A 16,914-nucleotide genomic window follows, 5' to 3' on the forward strand; every position below is an offset into this window, starting at 1 on the left:
CAGTTCTCTCATAGCGTATGTAGTTCTCCCAAAAGCAGAAGTCCATTTTACTCTGCTACTGAAATTGCATTGTGCTTCCTGTTTCCATGATATAATTCAGTTCATTGAATGTTTATTGAGTGAATATAAATACTGTTAGCTTCTCTTAAAATATTTCTATTAATAAGTTTATATATTATTTTGGTAGATTTAAGTCCAGGATATAATAATATAAGAAAATCTCATCTTAAACTTCTCACTCATTTTGCAAAAACCTAATAATTTACAACATCTTAAGAGGAAAATATATCTTGGGGAAAGAAATTAATCAACTTTTTATTTGATTTTCTCTCTCATGTTTTCCTGGATGTTGACTTTCATTCCCTAAATACCTTCCTTTTATTCCCTAAAGTCCTTCATGTGTATCAGGAACTTCTAGTGTATTAGAAGGCATCCTTTAAACATTAAGGTCAATTTTAAGGTGAAATTTCATTGTACTTAAAAAATTGTTTATGTTAACTGTATCATTTTTAATGGATTGCATAAACTTGTACCCTGTCTATTTTGTGATCGTCTCCTCAACAACTTTAGTAACATGAATGTGGAGTTTTATGTTCCTCTTCTTCAGTTATTTTTGCATGATTGTTTCTCTGGAATTTTAAGTTCAAACGTTTAAACTCTACTCATACTGTGAAGATATATAATAATTTTTCCTCTGCAGTTGTTTTTTGTATTGATTTAGTTAGTAAAGTTAAAATCACGTGTTATTTTGGGCGCCTGGGTGGCTCAGTTGGTTAAGCGACTGCCTTCGGCTCAGGTCATGATCCTGGAGTCCCGGGATCGAGTCCCACATCGGGCTCCCAGCTCAGCGGTGAGCCTGCTTCTCCCTCTGACCTTCTCCCCTCTCATGCTGTTTCTCTCTCTCTCTCTCGCTCTCTAATAACATAAATAAATAAAATCTTTAAAAAAAAAAAAATCACGTGTTATTTTTACATGTCAGTTATTTATTTATTTGAGAGAGAGAGCACGCACAAGCAGGGGGAAGGCAGAGGGGGAGGGAGAAGCAGATTCCCGCTGAGTGGGGAACCAGACGCGGGGCTCGATCCCAGAACCCTGAGATCATGACCAGAGCCCAAGGCAGAAGCTTAACTGACTGAGCCACCCAGGCGCCCCACATGTCAGTTATTTAAAAAGGTCTCTCTCAGAAAGAAGATATGATCTCTTTTTTTATTGCCCGTATGGTCAGTTGATCTGGAATGTCTGTTGATGACGTGTTGGCTGAAGGCTGAGTTTTTATTTCAGTTGAGTCATTAAGCACTTATAGCAAATATATCAGAAATTTTATTTTATCTATTTTAGAGAGAAAGAGGGAGCAAGGGGAGGAGCAGAGGGCGAGGGTTTCCAACTCCCCACTGAGCATGGAGGCCGAATGGGAGCTGGATCCCGCGACCCTGAGATCATGACCTGAGTGGAAACCAGAGTTGGAGCTTAACCGGCTGAGCCACCCAGGAGCCCCAGAAACTTTAATTTTAAAAGAAACCAAACCTTTGGTTTTTTTCCACACCTACAGAAGAGCACTATTAAGTAGTTGGAAGTTTATCTCTGAGTGACATGTGAACATTCTGAAGAAGGAATTGAGCATATTTTCCAGGTAGAAGAAAGCACCATTGCTCCCAAGCAAGTAAACATACAATAGTTTGTTTACTTGTCGTCAGCATTTCCCCCACCACAGTCTATCTTGGACAGAATTTTCAAGCCCAGCCAACTTTAGGATTGATTTATAGCAAAGAATGGTTATGTTCTGATAGTTAAGAAAGGATGTGGAGAGAGAAAAATCTGCTAACTTTGTCCTTCCATCTTTTTCTAGACCTAATAAATTGATTTTTATTCTGATTCTGTCCATTTAATTTTTGTTACATGCTTCTCAACTATGCTCTTTCCTTGTTACTTTTAGGCATAGAACTTCCTAAATATTTAGCCTCAGCAAGAACACTCAGGCTTTTCATGTTCTTTGGTATTAGCGGCTGTAAGACATTGAATTTCTGGCAGTGGAATTCTACAGACAGAATTTGACCCCTTGCACCATGTCCCTGAATAAAGAAGCTTTGCTTCTGAGCATGTGCATCTTGACAAGGACCTTCAACTCTTGTTCTTTGTAGACCCAGCATCTTTTATGTCTATGTATGTTGGGAATTATCAGTCAGATATCACCTGTAGGTTCTTTATTTTCTACATCTGTCTTCCCACATGATCATAAATGTTGATTATAAATTAAGCAGCATTATTCACGTTACATTTTATGGGCTCATAGTTGGATTTAGTAAGGCAAGAGTGTGGAAGAGAGATGGATCATCAACCTTTCTTCGTATGAGGTTCTTTTAACCTACTGTATCTTCATGTATTCCTGATAAAACTATTGTCAGTGTGATTTATTTTCTGTTGGAGCTCATATGAAACTCTTTTAGAGCTGAAATTGATAGGAATAATTAGCTTAAAAAGCCAAACAACCAAATATGATCTGATTTGTGAATTATCACAATAAAAATAATTTGGAAAAATTACACGGTAAATTGTTAGATGTGCCTTAGTGTACAAATTGTAATTTTCTAGAAAAATATACTTCTTAGAAAACCTCATCTTATACATATAAAATTGTAATTTTCTAGAAAAAAATACTTCTTAGAAGACCTGAGTTTAGCCACTGGAATAGACCATGAGGCCAGATTCGAGAGTAGAGTAATTTGTGGTATGAATTTGGTAAGTAAAGTTGTGGAAATTCAGATCCCATTTGATCATGGAGAAGCATATTTTTCCCCAGCTATTAACCAATGTCAACTGCCTGAAATTTATCAATTTCAAGGCTCTCCTCATTTGTTGCCAGTAACTCTCCCTCCTACAGAACAAATGACTCACAAGCTCAAGCTAAATAAAGTACTCTGTAAAGATTTTCTGCCTCTAGGACTGCTCAAAGTCAGCTTTGATTAGTGGGTGCTGATTCTTGCCAACTGGCTCACCCTTAATAACTCCATGGGTAGGGCCTGTCAAACCAGACTCAGATGTAGACTCTCCTGTTTTTTTGTTTTGTTTTGTTTTGTTTTGAAGACTGCCCTTTTCAGACATTCCATCTGAAATCTGTTAAGAACAGCATAAGACCGGTCACAGATTTACTGCTTTTTCCTGGGCATTTGACTATGGGAAATGGAACCAGCAATGACCTAAACTTAGCATGCTCAGTAAACACCCTTTCCTTGCTCCAAGTTCTGTAAGAACTTAAGTCTTAGTATGTGTTCCAAGCTGACTCTAGGAATGTTCTTGTAGTAAATCAGGTAATTTTCAGCAAGGGTAAATCAGATTGTTTTGCACTTCTTTTTATTTTTAAAAATTCTTATTTTTTCACCCATTAAAATCTTGATGAGCATATGCCTCTTCTCAGTCAACTGTTACCTGACCCTTTGCTGGACTGAAGGGAGAGATTAAAATCTTCTATAACAGTGCTGATTGTATGGATTTTTTTTTTTTTTTTTTGACAGGTTCCCTCACTATCTGGTACTTCTGCTCTCTAATTTTTATCTGAAAGAACTGCTTAATATTTATTGCTTTAACATCAGAATAATCATGTTTGCCAGACAAGGAGCAATATTCAATTTGCTTATCTTTAAAAGACCTATGAATCAGATAACTTATCTATTTCATCTTGAAGGGTTTCCTTAAAGCTGTCTGCTTAAAACAGATATCCTTCAGAGACTTTAGAAAATGGCTAATGTGAAATCCAATTTGAACAATTATTGTGGCCTCTCTGTGGCAGGTCTGCGTGCACTTTTCTTCCAAAGTACCCCAATGATGAAGGAGCATGAATATGCACCCCCTAAAGCCTTCCGGGTAGGCACTTGACATCAAGGATCGCCCCCCCCACCCCCAGCTGGGGATACCTTAAACTCATGTGAATTTTACACTCAGTGCAGAATATAGCTGTGATTGTTTTAACATAAAATGCTTTAAATTGTGTAACATCAAACAGTAAAATAGATGCTAAAAGATTTGCAGTGTTTGTCCTTTGTCATTATGTATCTTCTTACATGCTGCATATAACTCCTGGGGGTATTCATCCACCAGTTTGAGAAGTATAAATCAGAGTTCATTGGTTGCTTAAATGACTCTGTTTAATGAGACCAGAAGTGTTTTGTAGGAAAATTTTGGTATTCTTTCAGCCCACTTCGTAAGCAGTTACATGGCCTTTTTCTTGGGGAGTAGCTGTTGCTTATCAGTCTTGCCTTCTGCTCATTTGACTGTCAGAGCATACAGTTCTGCTTTTAATTAGAAATAGAGAATTTCTGTGTTTCAGGTTCTATCCAGAAAATGTGTTATCTGGATCTTTCGGTTGTCAAGTTCTTATCAAAATCTCAGTAACAAGCAATATTAATGGTGGGCTGCCTGAAAGATAAATAATTCATCCATTACTCAAAATAAGCCATATCCTTTTTTGGGTATGGGCTATACGAGGATCTGTTGAAAAAAATGCCTGCGTGTACCCATGGGCCCAATATTTCACCTACAAGTTCAGGAGACTCAGGATCCTTTAAACCATTCATGAATTTCCAGTAAGTTAATCACTTATTCAATAAATATTTATCGAGTACCTACTCAAATACTTACTGAGTGGCCATGGGCTAGACACCATGCTGGTGAAGGGATTTTTATTTATTGTGAATTGCTGTAAACTTCCATCAAATCTTTTTTTTTCCTTTTTGGTGAAATTAATGAAGTAAGATATAGATAGGTCAAATTTCTATGAGAAGGTTGCAATATATAACAATTCATATTTTTAAAGTAACTATGGAGACTTATTTCTTTAGTGTTTTTCATAAATATCTGTGACTGCATTTCTGCCTCCCTCTCCGCCATCAGTTTCAACCAGTTTGGTAGAAATTTTAAACAAGAAATGATTGTTAAGTCGACTTTCCATGTTTTAGAACTTAGCCTTTTCCTTAGAAGTCACTTCCTGAACCGGATCCACATGACTTCACACAGTGTTTGAGATTGAATCTTTGTGGGATTTAACCTGTCTATTTTTCCTTTTTGTGATAGATCATATAGCTGGAGATCCTGTTTGGGCAGTTCGGTCCAAGCTTTGGAACTATCAGGTAGCCAGGTTTTACCTGGAGGGGCTGTAGCTTTAGCTTCTCAGCTTCTGTTGGTAGTGACCTCTTCTCCTCCCCCCACCCCTTCTCTGGCCCTCATTATTATTAACCACCTCTCTTCCTGAGCAACTGTTTAATGGTGAGGTGAATGAGAATCTTGTCTTAAACTGAACACCTCTCAAAGTGGTATGCATCCCCAAAAGTAGACCCTGAATTTTTCTGCAGCATGTAAGTGATGAGTTTTGTGGATGTTGGTTTCCCCCAACTCAGTGGGGCACTGACTTCACTGGTCATGGAAATGTCAGACCTTTCTTAGGGTATAGTTTTGTGCTTTTTCTTCTTATTGGTGTAATTTTTTTTAAGGGACTAGAAAGAGTTTTTAGGTCTCTTAGATTCTTTTTCTGATGATTTAAAAGTTAAATATGTTTATGCTTCCACCAACCAATTCATAAACTTGGGCCTCAAGTGAAGATTTTAATTTCCTTAGAATTTTTTAAGAATTTATGAATTCAAAGTACAGATTTGTTTTATTTTTACATTAAAATAGGAAAATCTTGAATTGTTTAAAAATAGTGGCACCAGACTGACCTAAATAGGAGCACTGGAAATTTTCACTTCAGAAACTCTCTGAATCCCTACGGTGGTCTGTGGATATGATGTCCCAATCTGGAAGGTCATCTTAGAAGTAGATTTAGTTCTAAGTTTAGGACCAGAAAGACTACTTCCTTCCTCCAGGCTTCTCACATTTTGCTCTAAGGCTTCGTTGAGTGAGGGCAGATATATTTTTCAGTTCCACAACTGTGGGGGACGTACAACCTTTGTGAGGCTTTACAATGTTAGTGCTCATGTAATGCCTTACAGATATTAGGCGTTCAATAAATATTGGAGTTGAGTGAGAGAGAGTGGATGAATTTGTACAGTAAATCCTCTAAACTAGGCCCTGGGTAATAAATAATACTATATACATAAGTGGAAATAAATCTTTTGCTTACTTCTAGTCAGATTATATCCAGAAAACTGTGTTTAAAGATAGGGAAAGTTCTGAAGTAAAGTGAAAGTAAAAATGAAGTATTTTCTTCTCATGAAGGGTGGTGATATTTTACCCACTTATTTATAAGCCTTTCAAATATTTAGAGATGCTCACTGATGCAAGTAATTCCTTGGGGGAAACCCCCAAACCCCAAAATTTATGGTAAGAAAAAGTCCTATAATTCACACTTGGATCTATGCAGGGATTTCGTTAATATTTCACTTGTGCGTCAGGCATTTAATTAGCATGTTCTGTTTTTCATGGAGAAAACTGTGTGAGGTAGAATGGAACCTATCTTACCTTTTAAATACGTAATAGAGCTTTAAAGGAATGAACCGTATTGAGCTTAGGGCCCCGAAAATTCTCATAGGGATGACATTGTGGCCAATAACTTAAAACCTTGAGGGGAGACTAAGGTTGCGGGCCTTCAGTTGGAGCTGTGTATGACAGTTTCTGCATTTGCTGAACGAAAGCAGGAAAGCACACTAAAGACAATCTACATGACATTTTACACATCTTCAGTAAGTGATAATGGAAACTGCCCTACTCCCTTCCATTTACTATGCCTTGTTAGGAACTTTCCCAGATTTCTGTCTCTCACAATTATAAATTTGTGTTGCTTTGTTGAGGATAAGGTATTTAATGATTTATTTTCTTTTTTCAAATTTTATTTAAAATCAATTAATTAACATATAGTGTATTATTAGTTTCAGAGGTAGAGTTTAGTGATTCATCAGTTGCATATAACACCCAGTGCTCAGCATATCACGTGCCCATCCCCCATTTACCCCATTTCCCCCGCCACCTCCCCTCCAGCAACCCTCAGTTTGTTTTCTAGAGTTGGGAGTCTCTTATGGTTTGTCTCCCTCTCTGACTCGTCTTATTTTATTTTTCTCTCCCTTCCCATATGTTCATCTGTTTTGTTTCTTAAATTTCACATATGAGTGAAATCATACGATATTTGTCTTTCTCTGACTGCTTTGTGAGGATAAAGTATTTATAAAGTAGCATTTTTTTCAGAGCCCCTCCCCTCCTTCATTTAAATGTTCTGTGTCCTTCTGCTTTTCTGATTCAGAGTGGACCTTAGTCTCCTGCCTTGCAGGTCCTGCCTGATCCTGGCCTTAGAGAAGCATGATTAGGATGATGACTAGAACATGGGTAGGTGCTCCCCTTCCGACCTGTGTATCAGCTCTGCTTCGTCCGCCTCTCCACGGATTTGCAGCGGTGGGTCTCACTGTGCTTCCTTCACAACAGATGCTCTTACCTGTGTCTCCGATCCCTTGCCTTCTGAGGACACCAGGCTGTGTTTACTTTCTGCCATTTCTCTTTCTCTTTTCTAAGATTTCGCTGTGACCACTTTTGCTATTTCTTTGCTCTCGGCTCTACTTCCCTTTTCTATCTCTGACCTCTCTTCTTTTATGAATTTTCTCAATAGGAGGAGGTCATGATTTGTAAAGCTGAAATTCGTATTAAAATTCAGGCAGAAAGGTATATGGAAATAATTTACATACAGTTGAATTTGAGGCAAGGGATCCCAAGGTAGAGGAGCGATCCCTGTATAGATGTCTCATCATCTCGTTTTTCCATTCTTCCCTTTACTGTGATTGAAAGCTAGATTTTATGGGATGAATTATTCGTAGCTTGGCTTTAAAAAGACGGTATTTGATAATATCGGTACAGAAATGACAGGCCATTTCACATTTTAAAACCCTGAATCTCCATTAACTCACTCTTTCGAAGTTGGTAATATAATTGATATTCTTGTTCAGGGCCTGGTGGTTCTGTGCTTCCCAAACGGACTTTCAAAGAAAGATAGAAATAGTTTTAGTACAGTGTTAATGTTATATATTTTATTAGGTCTTATTTTTTACATACGATATTTTGTGAAGTAAGATCGAATTCTGGTCTGGGAGGCAGGAAAGATGGGTTTCAGTCACACTCAAGTGGCTCTTATATAAAATTCATATATCCTTTTCCTCTAATACTTGAAACAGCTACTTTCATTTAAATTTTTATTCCGTGCGTTTTTCTTGGTGCCCTTTAAACGTTTCTTAAAGTTTCCAAATGAACAGCCCTCAAGGATGAAAATGAAAGGCACGTATTTCTTAATGTATTAAGACAAATATTTTAAAATAGTTTTTGAAGCGATTTTCTTTAAATTGGATCTTCTTTTTCCACTGACCTCTATTACAATCTCTGAAATGTGTTCCCGTGAGTAAAATTTGATCCTAATTCGAGCTGCTAGACTATCCTCCCTACCTGACCAGGAGTACCTTGTTTTCTTCTCTGTAAAAAAATGCTGACAGACGAGCCGAATAGTTTGTGTTGATGACAGTTGCTGTGCCCAGCTGTACAATTTCCCTGTCCTAGCTGCAGGAGAAAAGCACCCAGTCTTTACTTATATTCCTTCTTCAGTCCCATTGGAATATAAATTTATTATGTGTTCTTTGAAGCCATAAGGCCAGCCACAGCAGAATTTCAGGAGAATGCCATCAGCTGGCCTTCTGGTAGCGCTACCCTGAATTTACTGCCTGCTTTTAAAATTCTTCCTTGCCAAACTTTCAGTGAATGACTCTTCATGTAATTGGGCACAGCTGTAGTTTATTTTATTTGCCAAAAATAATTACCACCACCCACTAAAATGTCGATTAAGATCCACTCGATGTTTATGACTTTTTTGCTAAGGTTTTGAAAATGTGCCTAAAGTGAGGCTTCTCCAGTAAGAGTCATGTCAGTTCCTTGAATTACTGAATTACAGATCCCTGTTCTTATGAAAGGCTGCTATTTAAACCGGTCTTCCATCAAAATATAGAATGAAGAATCAATTATGATTCCAATTTATTTCACCTATAGAATTTAACTTTTTAATGTGAAGTACCAACTTGTTAGGACTCTAATTTTTCACTTATTAAATAAAAAGAAAAAGAAAATTTGTCCGTTGTATGGTTGTAACCATATACACGGCAAAAAACAAACAAAAAAGAAATAGCCCATTAATTTAAAAGACATCTTTTCTAACCTGTATTGAATTCCAGAGGTCCTCACTCAGGTTTTAAACTGTCTGCAAATACAGGTGCTTACAGTGCAGATGATGCCAAGAATTTGTCTTAACCAATGCAGAGGCCCAGGGTGGGCCCCTGAGAGGATTGTTTGTTTGTTTGTTTTTTGTTTGTTTTACTTATTTCTTGTTTGGCCAGTAAGATGTTTTAATATAATTACACAAACCTTCCTTAGAATGGTAATTCTCAAAGAGATACTTTCATGGGGTCCAGGAAGTCTTCTTTCTTTCCAAGTACATATCTGTGTGACCCTGGGTTTTAATATACTCCAGCCAAACAGTGGATCACAACAGCCTGAATGCAGAAGCAGATAGGAGAACCCAGCTGTCCACTCTTAATTCAAAAATTAAAAGAGATTTTCAAAAACATGAGATAATGCCTCTCTTTTCACTATATTTTTTTGTTTTTTAATATAGCTGTTTTTTAACAAAAGCATGCTATTTATGTTAACATGCAAAACATAATTTTATTTATTTATTTTTAAAAAGCTTTTATTTATTTGAGAGAGAGAGCCCAAGCAGGGGGGAGGATCAGAGGGAAAGGGAGAAGCAGACTTCCCCCTGAGCAGGGAGCCCAACATGGGGGCTCGATCCTGGGACCCTGGGATCATGACATGAGCAGAAGGCAGCCGTTTAACTGACTGAGCCACCCAGGCGCCCCCAAAACATGATTTTAGATGAATTAATAAATATATTTTAAATTTCTCAGTTTTGATTTCTAATATGATAAAACACCAGTAGGTATAATTGACATAAATAAAAGCCCTTTGAGGTCCTCAGTATTTTCAAGAGTGTAAAGAGGTCTTGAGATCACAAAGTTTAAGGACTGCTGCCTTAGAGAATGGCTTCTGTACCAGAATATCAGTTTAACTTACAGTTTTTAATTACAAAAGGGTCATCAATGGAAAAGAATAGCGCTGTGTCTTATTTGGGTAGAAGTAAAATAGGCAGGGAAGATGGGGCCCATCCTGAATGGCGTTCGTTACCTGAACGGCAAGAGATGTGGACTCACTCAGCACGTAGGTACACGTCCAGGTCGGGAATGATGCCACAGGAACCACGTAACACAGGACTGCTGACAGTCTCTCCGACCTTGTTATTATTCTAAATTGAAGGGGGCGCCTCTTCCCACATCTTGTAAGCCAGTCTTTGTTTTTTAAAACCTTCTATGCAGTGGTGTGAAGAAATCTCCGCTTTGACCAGCTCCCACCGAACTGCATGGGATAGGAAATGAGCGTGTGAACTTCCAAGATGATTGTAATGAAGTCTGTGTAAAGGATGCACTACAGTTTCGTTGTTGTCATTATTAAGATTGTGCTTTGGAAACATAACTGGCTGATGAAAAATAAAATCTTTGCAGTTTTTAATCATAATAACCACTTACGTTATTAGAGTGCTTTGAAGTACTCCGGTGGATGAAATGAATGAAAAGTAACTTTAAGTGTTCCAAGAAGGTACTCACTCAAGTCATGTTGTGAACCTAATAAAGTGACTCTGTAGGATAAAGTGAATATAATTGGATTGGGTCACATGTTTTGTGCAGTGTTCATGTTCAGTGTGTCATCACAAAATGCTTGATACATATTTTATACAATCATCTGGCTCCAAGTACAATACTTACCTAATCCATTACTTTGGTAACCATTTGAGTGTTTCCATTATAAGGCAATGAATTATCATTCATTCAGCTTCATTCATTCAGCTTCATTCAGACTGAGGCTGTTGCACATATTCAAAACCAGAAAGTATCTGTGCTCTGTAACCTATTATTAGAAATCTTTGGTGCTGTTTGGCATGGAAAAAACCTAGACGAAATCACCATTCCCTAGAATAAGCTATGAAAGTCACCAAAGTTCTCATTGAGTCTGGGCGTCGAAAAGAAAGTAGATGATGCTCAGTCGTGTTTCTGTGTGGTGTGTTTGATTTGGGGGGAAAAAGAGGAGAGATTAATGAAAATATGTTAAATCCATGTTGAAACAGAACCAGAGTCAGATGAAAAAAATCATCAAAAAAGTTTACAAAATGAATTACTGATATAGGGTTGAGAAAAGTCTAAAAGAGGTAGAAACAGTGAGGCCTGTCCTCTCAGCACAGCGGTCTAGCTTTGCCGGTTAGGGGCCCTCTGATGGGAGGGAGAAGGACAAGTTGAGGAAATGCCCTCGGAAGTACATGAGGGTTAGTGATTCTAGTAAGAAAAATGGAAACTAATAATATAAGAATGCTAACATTATGTGTAAGATTTTTGGTCTTTTATTATTTTTTAAAGAAAGGCTCTTTTTTTTAAGATTTTTTAAATTTATTCATTTGAGAGAGAGAGCGTGCGAGTGCGAGAGCACAAGTGGGGGGAGGGGCAGAGGGAGAGGAGGAAGCAGACTCCCTGCTGAGTGGGGAGCCTGACGGGGGGCTCCATCCCAGGACCCCGGGATCCCAACCTGAGGGTAAGGTAGCCGCTAAACCGACTGAGCCACCCAGGCAGTCCAGAATTTTGGTCTTTTAAAAGACATCCCAAAGCTTCAGTTGAATTATGCCTAAAAACATTATGTATTGTTAGTTTTTAGAGTTCGGGAAAATGAAGTACGCAAAGCTTAAGGAACTCATATAAAGCCCCACACTAGTGAGTGATGCAAATAACCCTGATGATACATGGTCTTAACTCATTTCGTCTTCATAGCTGCTCTAAGAACTTAGTACAGTTATCCCCAGCTCACAGATGGGGAAGCTAATTGTGGGAGAAGTTGAGTAACTTGTCCAAGACTGCACAGATAATAAGTGCCAGAGCTGGGATTTTAAACTAGATTGTCTGAGTCTGTGCTCTTAACCAGTATGTTCTCCATCCTGTGTGTTGTTTCTGTTATTTTCGGATGGACCATCTTAACTTAGATTTTAAAAATAATCCAATAGTGTGCAAACATTTGCAGTGGTGCCTAAGATCCTAGCAGTGGCCCAGGAAGGTGACAGCGAATCTTCCTTAGTGCTAGGCTTTTGTGTTTGTTCCATTCCTATCTTCGAAGTCAAATCATTTTTAGTCAGTCCCTAGAAACAGTAACCTGTGTCAGGGCACTTATTAATTAGTATTGAGGGGTTGTTCTCTCATTAGAAGCACATAATAACGATAAAGATTGCTCTAGCATTCTTTGGATAGCAGGATTTGGCTAGTATGTTTCTGCACGTATTTGAGGAGTTGGGATAAACGGGCAAAAATCAGTTCCTGTGGTCCATTGTGAGTATTGGTCTGTGCAGCAAAAAGTGAATCCAGCATGGTGGTTGACCTGCCTACAATATTCATATGGAATGGATTTGGTCATCAAATTACTGTTACTTAGAAAATACCCATATGGGAATCAACTTAAGTTTGTTAACTATGGCACTTTTTACTTTCCTTGAATGACTTCTCTGGAAATCAGAAGCCTTGTGTTCCGTTTCTAGCACCATCATCAATGTTACCTTTGGTAAACCATTTAAACACGCTAAACGTATGTTCCGTTTGGCAGTGGGGATGCCATATGCTCTCATGCTGCCTCAGTGCAATTTTGCAAAAGTGAAATTGAGTTTTGAAAAAGAATATGTAAAATGATTCTATCGCTTATTAAGTAGAATGTATTGTATGCTTCATAAATCTAACATAATAAAAGAACAGATGATAGTGTGGAACTTAAAAAAAAGACCTCTTTAGTTTTATAGGATCCAGAATTCAGCTTAATTTTGCCTTAAAACATTAACATCTAGTGCTTTTTAAAAATCAGCCAAGTATCTTTGGACATTTAAATTCTTTTTCTGTTCAGAAATGTCATTAACTTGAAATATAAAGATGCTTTCTAAGGAAACTGGTTTGCCTAGCCAGATCTTTTAATGTAGTTATTTTGCGATCTGAGCTGTAAAACCCAAACATTGAGGCTGCTCTCCACAATGCCTTGTTGCCCAGACAGTGATGTCATGTTTTAAGCATGTTTGGTTTGCAAAGGTCCTGCTTTTGATCCTTCAGTTGCCACTTTTTTTATGCAGCTCCTCCTGAATTACAAAGGTACTGAAAGTGATTTGCTTCATTAAGGTCTGTTGCTGACACTGTTGTATTTCATTCCTCATTCTTCTCTTCGCCTCCTTCATTAAGACCTTATTCAAATTTGGATCATGGTTCTACTGCGACATCCATGCCATTATCATCTAAATAGCAATTACATATTCAAAAACAACAGCTTCTCCTTAACTGTCTGTAACTTAACATTTTACATAGATTCAAGTGGGAATTAAGGGTAAAATGAATCTTTTCTTCGTGATTTACAACCCTCCCTTTCACCCTTGATTTACTAGTTAATGTTGAATAAGCTACTTGTCGACGAAGGAAGACAAAATTATTGATTGCTCAGCTTTAGTTTGTTGAGGTATATATATATTATAAATTGTTTCTGTCCCGAGCAGTTACCCAAGTGACAGTGACCCTGATTTAATCACCCACATATTTGTTAGACAGCATTTACCATTTGGGATATAATGGGACCAGGTTTAACACTCTATTAAGAAATTGTTATCTTTTATAAACCTGCAGGCTTTATAACTTGAAACATTTAAAGGAAACCTTTTAAAGTGAGTCAATGTATTTGTAGAACTCAAAAGTAGATGCAAATTCTAATTATATAATGAAAAACTTTTCTATGTTTTGGCCATCTTAAAATTATATTTTACAATCAGTACACAGTAAGCTAATTTGACTGAAATGCGCAACTATGGAGGCAAAGTGTTTCAACAGATACAGTGGGCATAAATATTAGGACTTTTTTGCTGTTAAATGTGGTCAAAGGAAGATTAGTGCAAAATATCAAATACACATGTGTATATTGTGTAATACAAATATAGGCAGTTATATTGTATAGATTTCTTTTAAGAATTTCTTAACCAGCCAAGAGAGACAGAGAGAGAGAATAGGAGGGAGGGAGGTAAAGGCAAGAGAGGGGAAGAGAAAGAGAGTCCTAACCTCAAAAATGCTAATTAACTCTTTAATACCCAGTCTTTTGGCACCTTGCATAATTTCTCACATATTTACAAATTTCTTGTCATGGCTAAGGAATTTTCTTTCTTGTTTGAAATGATATTCCATTTTTTTTGTTTCTCTAGCCATATTCTCAAATGTGTCAGAATTATGTTTGTGTGAATAATTATATAACGCTTCCCATGTAGATTTAAGTGAGGTTAATTTTTGTAGATGTGAACAGTAGAAAGTTGTTCAGTTGTGGATCTTCACCTGTGAGAGTCAGGAAGACTCATCCTTTGTCATCTCACCACCTTTTGTGAAGATAAGCCCCGAGGATAAGGTGGAGAGGCCAGATGTTGGTATTCATTTCAAAAAGCACCAACCAAGGAGGGTAGAACGCTGTAAAACAAAGCAGAAGGAACTCTGGAGAGAAGGTGGACCATTGGGAGTCAGACACTGAGCCTGCAAGGACAAAGTGAGGCTTATGGGTTGACTAGGGTTTGCTTAGAAATCATCTGTCCAAACAGGGGTCTATTGATGTGTCCCTGTATTACACTTTGTAATGTTGTCTTGTGACTAGCTGGGGGTAAGGTCATTTAAGTGATAGATCTTACCAGATATTATTTTTACCTCTTGCTTATGCTGTCTTAGTCCCTTTGGGCTGCTATCACAGAAATACCACAAATCAGGTGTGGTGGTGTTCTTCTTCCTCTTCCTCCTCCTCCTCCTCTTCTTTCTTCTTTCTTCTTTCTTCTTCTTCTCCACCTCCTTTGCCTCCTTTTCCTTCTTCTTCTTTTCTACAAATGTCCAATAACAGTGTTGCCTTTAATGGTAAAACAAAACATAGAAAATGCCCCAGATGTCCATCATCAGAATAGATACATAATCTATGGTATATTCATATAATGCAATGTCCTATAAAAATGAAACAACTCAAGGTACATGCAGCGATATGGATGAATCCCAGATATACGATGTTGAATGAGAAAGGCAAATTGCTCAAGAATATTGTATATACATCGTCATTGTGATTCCATTAATATATGGTTCTAAAACATCTAAAGCTAAACTAGGGATATAAACAAATATGGTAGCAGTATTAAAAAAGAGAATGAGAAACACAGAATTTGGAGAGAATTTACCTCTGAAGTGAGGGTGAGGGGAGAGTGAGATGGGCAACTTCAAGGTTAAGTAAATTCTTTTTCTTGATGGATTTTCCTATGTTGTCATTCTGAAAATGTTTTCTTTTTAAAGATTACATTTTGTGTTTGTTGTTAGTATAAAAACATGTAGTTGATTTTTGTACCAACCATCTTGATAAAGTTTTTATTTCTAGTAATTCATCTTTAGATTCTTCTGGATTTTCTAAGTAGGTAATCATGAACACTGAATAATGAGGTTTCTTTCTTTCTTTGCAGTCGTTATGGCTTTTGTTTTTATTCTCATTGTGTTATCTAAGGTCTTGTCTAGTATGTTGAAATGTGAAAACAAGCATCTTTTTTCCATTTTTGATTGTGAAGAGAATGTTTATAATGTTTGCAATTAGTTTAACTAGTAAATACAATATATACTGTTTACCAGGTTACTCTGATTTGTTATAAGGGTTTTTTAAATATAAATTGGCAGTGAGTGTTATTAAATGCCTTTTTTTATTATTATTATGTTAATCACCATACATTACATCATTAGTTTTTGATGTAGTGTTCCATGATTCATGGTTTGCGTATAACACCCAGTGCTCCATGCAGAACGTGCCCTCCTTAATACCCATCACCAGGCTAACCCATCCTCCCAACCCCCTCCCCTCTAGAACCCTCAGTTTGTTTTTCAGTCCATAGCCTCTCATGGTTCGTCTCCCCCTCTGAATTAAATGCCTTTTTTAGATCTCTTCATCAAGTAATTTTTTGCATTTAATCCTTAATGTGTAAACAACTTTGCATTCCTGAAGTAAAGTCAAAGTATATTTTATTTTTGATATTTTAAAAATAAATTACTGGATTCATTTAGCTTATATTTGGCTTGAGATTTTGTAACACATTTTTATGAGTGAAATTTGTAATTTTCCATTCTTATGCTATCTGAAAAGTTTGGTTCAGGGTTATATTAGACTCATTAAATGAAGTGGGAAGTATTCTTTATTTTTAAAACAATTTGTTGGAAAAATTTGTATAAGACTTGATTTTAATAGAATTCACTTATAAAATTATCTGGGCCTGGTGTTTCTTTAGTAGGTAGCTTTTAAACTATTGAATGAATTTATTAATAATTACTGACTGGTCTGTGGAGTCAATATGTAAGTTATAGTTTCATAAGAGATTGCTCATTTAAAAAAAAAACTTCATAATTTATTGCCAGAGAGTTTTTTAGAATAACATCTTCTTTCTTTTTTGATCTCTAGGATTTTTGTTGTTATGTTGTATTTCTCTCACTAATATTGTTTGCTTATTTCTTTGTTATTTTTTGCTTAGTCTTTTTTTTGTTTAGTCTTTTTGAAGATGGACTTTAGAATTTATTATTCCTCTCTGTTGCTTTTTTATTTTTTATTTTTTTAAAAGATTTTATTTATTTATTTGAGAGAGAGAATGAAAGAGAGAGAGCACAAGAGGGGGGAGGGTCAGAGGGAGAAGCAGACTCCCTGCTGAGCAGGGAGCCCGATGCGGGACTCGATCCCGGGACTCCAGGATCATGACCTGAGCCGAAGGCAGTCGCTTAACCAACTGAGCCACCCAGGCGCCCTCTGTTG

At 37.1% G+C, this 16,914-nt stretch overlaps 1 protein-coding gene and 1 long non-coding RNA gene across 4 annotated transcripts in view; one reads left to right on the forward strand and one right to left on the reverse strand.

Annotated features, from left to right (window-relative positions):
* The window catches only part of UMAD1 (UBAP1-MVB12-associated (UMA) domain containing 1), a 211,971-nt gene that overhangs the window by 44,494 nt on the left and 150,563 nt on the right, over positions 1–16,914 (forward strand). The gene's annotated exons all lie outside the window — the stretch shown is intronic.
* On the reverse strand, positions 9,916–15,013 carry LOC118518090 (uncharacterized). Its single transcript, XR_004908441.2, has 3 exons — positions 14,802–15,013; positions 14,442–14,570; positions 9,916–10,419 (listed from the first exon to the last, which is right to left on the reverse strand). It is a non-coding gene; the product is annotated as an uncharacterized LOC118518090 (long non-coding RNA).

This window comes from Halichoerus grypus, chromosome 12 (genome assembly GCF_964656455.1).
Source record: "Halichoerus grypus chromosome 12, mHalGry1.hap1.1, whole genome shotgun sequence".
Lineage (NCBI taxonomy): Eukaryota > Metazoa > Chordata > Mammalia > Carnivora > Phocidae > Halichoerus > Halichoerus grypus.